This window comes from Nipponia nippon, unplaced genomic scaffold (genome assembly GCF_047370975.1).
Source record: "Nipponia nippon isolate SJK-2023a ecotype South Korea unplaced genomic scaffold, ASM4737097v1 scaffold_6, whole genome shotgun sequence".
NCBI lineage: Eukaryota > Metazoa > Chordata > Aves > Pelecaniformes > Threskiornithidae > Nipponia > Nipponia nippon.
This window is the reverse complement of record NW_028262380.1, coordinates 62,969,612-62,975,235: the sequence shown is the minus strand read 5'-3', so window position 1 is coordinate 62,975,235 and position 5,624 is coordinate 62,969,612. Positions and strand designations below refer to the sequence as shown.

The 5,624-nt window shown below is 44.6% G+C and overlaps 1 pseudogene; it reads left to right on the top strand.

Moving 5' to 3' along the window:
- The first annotated feature begins 367 nt into the window (after window positions 1–367).
- On the top strand, window positions 368–1,789 carry LOC148051518 (uncharacterized; annotated as a pseudogene).
- The last annotated feature ends 3,835 nt before the right edge of the window (window positions 1,790–5,624 follow it).

Here is a 5,624-nt window from a genome sequence, read left to right as displayed (position 1 = left end):
TATCATTGCTTTGATTATTTAGGACATGATAACCCGGGCGTAACAGATTGTGCCTGGCATTAGGTATTTTCTGCCTAGGAAAGTGATATAGCTCTGAGCAAACTGCAGGCTGAAACAAAACTGATGATGTTTCTGAAGTCAACCTAGGTACAGTTTTCAAAAAGAGCTCTCAGTAAAGGAAATTCATTGTGCCACATATGGGTACGGAGTTTCTAGAGTCATTTGAACAGGCACAAAGGACCTGGTTTGATGTTTGCTTTGAATTTATGGTCTCAAACCTCCAGAACATTTGTGGATATGAGGAGCTGAATATCCCTGTGTAATGAAAGAATACACATACATAAAACAATCAGCGCAGCTGACTGCAATGTACACCAGAGCAGTACAAGCAGCACCAGCAGTGGCAGCAGCAAGCAGCAGCAGGAGACATGCCAGATACATGAGGGAGACACGCCAGACACACAAGGGATATACGTGGACAAGGATAGGCTTGGCTGAACAGGGGGCATTCCCTGAGCAACTGAACCCAGACCTGCTGGTTGGAAGAGGCAGCAAGGGGCAGAGCCTGCACCCGGCAGTGCAGGAGATTTAAGCAGGCTAAAACAATCAGCCCAGCTGACTGCAACAGACAAGCATACATATTTCCCAGCGGGCAGACGCCTGGCAGTGGGCAGATGCTGCTGGCAGCACCCAACAAAAGGCAGTGTCCTCTGCTTCTCCTGAGCTTCTAGCACCTGGTAGAACAAATGCAGCCACACAGACAGAGCGCCTGTTCAAGCATGCGACCATGCGGGTTCCTGGCTGTGGGATGTGTGAAGGGATATTCCTAGAGGTGGAAAGTGATTGCAAGCAAGCCTGTGGGAGGTGTGACCAGATAGATTGACGATGAGCTGCTCTGCCTGGTGGCCGAGCTGCAGGAGGAGGTGGGCAGACTGAGGAGTATTCGAGAGTCTGAGACGGAGATTGATCAATGGAGCCATACTCTGCCATCTATGATGCATGGAAGCCAACTCAGCATGGCCGCTACGGAGGCAGGTCCAGGATCTGCTTTGTGCCAGGAGGCAGGCAGCTTTACAAGGGATAAGGAGGGGTGGAAGATGGTTACACCACGGAGCGGTAAGAGAAACCCCTCCTTAACCTCTAAGATACCCTTACAGAATAGGTACGATGCCCTGGGTACGGTAGACAAAGCGCATAATGAGATAGAGGAGGAACCTGTGCAAGCAGTCTTGCCAAGGTCAGAGAGACCAACCCCTCGCAACAAAACCTGCATTAAGACCAGCACCAAGAAGAAACAATGGCGAGTCATGGTCACTGGTGATTCCCTGCTGTGCAGAATGGAAGCACCCATTTTCAGAGCGGACCCTCTTTTCAGGGAAGTTTGCTGCCTCCCTGGGGCCCAAATCAGGGACGTCACCACAAGACTGAAGGGGCCTAGTACAACCTTCAGACTACCGTCCAGTCTTGCTCTTCCACGTGGGTACTAATGATGTTGCAACAAAAAGTCTGAGGTCAATCAAAAGAGACTTCAGAGCCCTGGGAAGAATGCCAAAGGATTCAGGAGCACAGGTAATGTTTTCCTCAATCCGCCCAGTAACGCGGGGAGACTTTGGAAGAAACAGGCGAGCAACAGTCCTGGCTCCAGGACTGGTGCCTCCCCCAAAACTTTGGGTTTCTAAGCCGTGGAAGAGCCTTTGAGGCACAAGATATGCTGGGGCCTGACGGGATCCACCTGTCCCGACGGGGAAAAGGCACCTTTGGGTGTAAGCTGGTGGGACAGATCGAGTGAGCTTTAAACTCAAATTGATGGGGGAAGGGGATACCAACAAGATTGCAGTAGGTAAACCAAGGGTTGGCATGGCATTGCCTGAGGGTGGCAATGCTAGTGGGAACATTTACACTGCTCCTGGGAGCACGGAGGGCTCAGGAGCGTATCTGAAATGCTTATATACCAGCGCACACAGTATGAGAGTCAAACAGGATGAACTGGAAGCGTTGGGCAGCTCCTAGAGCTACAACATCATTGGTATTGTTGAGACTTGGTGGAATGAGTCTCACGACTGGAGTGTTGAGATGGAGGGCTACAGGCTGTTCAGGAGAGAGGCTGGGCAGGCGAGGTGGAGGTGTCGCACTATACATAAGGGAGAGGTTTCATTGTACAGCCCTTACAGTTAGTGATGATGTGGTTGAGAGCCTCTGGGTGAGAATTATGGGGATGGAAAACAAGGGAGATGTTGTAGTGGGTGTCTACTACCGATCACCCAGCCAGGATGTGAGCACGGATGAGTTATTCTACAGGCAATTAGGAGAAACTTCTGGATCGGTAGCCCTTGTCCTTATGGGAGATTTCAACTTCCCAGCCATAACTGGAAATATCATACTGCTGTGACAAGCAGGTCTTGGAAATTCTTGAAGTTTGTAGGAGATAACTTCTTGTCATGAGTACTCAACTGGGAAAGATGTCCTCCTAGACTTGCTATTTGTGAATAGAGAAGTACTCGTGGGAGATGTGATGGTAGGTGGCTGTCTTGACCACAGTGATCATGAAATGGTTGAGTTTAAAATTTTCAGTGTAATGAGAAAAAAGGATAGCAAAGTTGCTACCCTGGACTTCAGGAGAGCAAACTATTCTGGGAGTTATTCAGCAGAGTACCCTGGGAATCTGCTTTTGAGGCCTCAGGAGTCCACGAGTGCTGGTCAGTCTTTAAGAGCCACCTTTTAGAAACACAGAAGCAGGCAATCGCACTGTCTTCTAAGTCAAGCAAGCAGGGCAGAAGTGCCGCTTGGCTGAACAGGGAACTTCTCATGGAGCTCAAGAGGAAAAATAAATTTTATGATCTCTGGAAGTGAGGTCAGGCTTTGCAGGAAGACTACAGATCTGTGGTTCATATATGCAGGGAGAAGACACAAAAGGCCAAAGCGCAGTTAGAGTTGAAACTGGCCAGTGTTGTGTCAGATAACAAGAAGGGCTTTTTTAAGTACATGAATAGCAAGAGGAGGTCTAAAGAAAACATTGGGCTGATACTTGTTGAAGACTGTCACCTGACTAATAGAGATGAAGAAAAAGCGGAGGCATTCAATGCTTTTTTTGCCTCAGTCTTTAATAATACTGATAGACCTTGGGCTGCCCAGTCCCCTGAGTCGGAGGACCACAAGTGTGGGACAGTGACTTTCCTTTTGTGAACACTAAAATTGTAAGGAACCAGCTGTATCAGCTGAATGTTCACAAGTCCATGGGGCTGGTAGGAAGTAGAGTAGTAGTAGCTCCTTCCCAGAGTAGTGAAGGAGCTAGCGGATGTTATGGCAGGACCCCTCTCAATCATCTACCAAAGGTCTTGGGAGTCTGGGGAGGTCCCTGCTGACTGGAAGATAGCCAATGTTATTCCAGTTTACAAAAACTACAGACCTGTTAGTCTAACCTCAGTTCCTGGAAAAATTAGGGAGAAGATTATACTGGGTGCTAGGCACCATTAGCACATTTGCTGATGATACAAAACTGGGAGGTGCTGTTGACTCTCTTGAGAGAGAAGTTGCCTTGCAGAGGGGTCTAGATAGACTGGAGCATTGGGCAATTATTAATGGGATGAAATTTAACAAGTCTAAATTTTCATATAACCTTACAGTGGGCAGGACATATAGGAAACTTAGCCAGGCAATGATAAACAAAGTTCTTCACAAGAAAAAGTAAAATATTTCTCTTGCTTCCAGGCTTTCCTTGATATCTAATTTCAAATATCACCACATTTGCAATCAAAATGGGGTTTTGGAGGAAAAAAAAATCTGTTTTGTAAATAAGCAGTTTTTAAAACAAAAAGGGATGTGTTAACTGATACTTTTCTATTGTTTCTTGCTTTACGCAACATGTGCTGATTGGAAAAAAGTCCAACCCTCACCATTATTGCTGGAAATGAAGAGGACTGCCTTTAGAACTGGGTTTACATTCTTTCATTAAAATAAATCTCTTTTTTCTCTCCTCACGTTTGGTAATTATCTCCTCTGTTCCTTGATCAGTTGATGAGGAAAAAATTGACCTGCTCTCCATCAAAACAGCCCATTTGCACTGTAGTAGAAGAAGCACTAAAATCTCCTGTTCTCATGCAACTTTGATTTAAACATATACATGTTTATTCCCTCTGAAGAGCTGTTAATGCCTATATCCTCAACCACTGCAGTAATTGCAATGATTTAGGTGTCATAATAAAATAACATCGGTTATGAAGAGCTACCATATGCCACATATGTACATTGACCAATAAAATCATACCCAGCCATAACCAAATTCAACTTTGGGGACAGAAATATCTCATGTTACAGCTACTTAAAGGGCTTATTTTTGAAAGGCAGACTGGAGCTTTGGATCCTGTCTTGTAGTTCAGCGCAGACAGAATAAAAAGATGACAATACATCAGCACCTCTGAAAATCAAGCTACTTCTCTGAGTGCCTCTATAGCAACCAAGGTGCCAGATTATGCTGTAACTTCTGTGAGATGATTTGTCAAATAGTGTAAATTGTTACAACTCCATTAACTTCAGTGCAGCTATGGCAATTTCTTCCACCTAAGGATCAACTCCAGAGTGTTTAAGGTGATCCATGAGTAATCTAAAACATTATATAATGTAAATATTTCCTCCCATATGCCAGTGAGATGTGAGAAAGAGGCCAGTATACTGAGGGTATTTTGCGATCTAACTCCCCATGATTTCAGTAGGAATTAAATATCTAAATATCTAATTTGGGCCTAATATCTTAATATAATTAGATGTCATTAGTCGAAAAGCACTAGCCTGAAGCAAAGCACAAATTAATGCATCTACTGTGCCTATAAACTATGCTGAAATTTATTATTTTAATTGTACCTTAGACCTTGAATTTTCGTCTTTGCCCTAGTCTTTAAAAACTGATCTGGCTTTCGTTGTTGTTGTGGTTTGTTTTAAATGAAGCCATTGCAAAGTGAAGAGGCATAGAAGAACACACACACCAGAAGTCCCATTGTAATCATGCCTTTGTTTGTACTCGCAGTCTTCTGTCACACCACATTTGCACAGGTTATGTACTGGGATATATAATAAAGCTGGTATTTTTCATTACTCCACTATTGCAAATATTGGGGTTTGGGATGGTTTTTAAGAAGAAAACCAACAAAATACAGAGTTAAAGAGATAGGTGATAACTAATCACTTCTCTTCTGGGGTAGGGAGGAATGCATGGCTTTCCATGCAATGACATTATTTCCATGGTCCACTGGCCTCTGCAATTCATTAGGTATGCATCAATTCCATGTTAGCTATTTTCGCATGTGTCAGCAGAGATCCCGAGAGTGATACTATATAGCAAAGCTTGCTGTAATTCGTTCTGTTCTCATAGCTGAAAACCCACTCACCAGAAGTGGTTTAAGAGTTGAGAGGTTTAATGTGGGGGTGAAGGGTAAGAGTGTTCCAGCCATGGATAGGAAACAGTGACTGGTGCTGCAGTTCCCTGCCATTCCCCAAACACCAAAACTTCTGCATCCAGCCTTATGTGCATCTTGGAGTCTGCAACAAGTGCTTAAACACATGTATAAGTACAACCTTGAACTGCAGCTTTAAGCAAGTATAGAAGCACCTCCTGATACCCAAATAGCTCC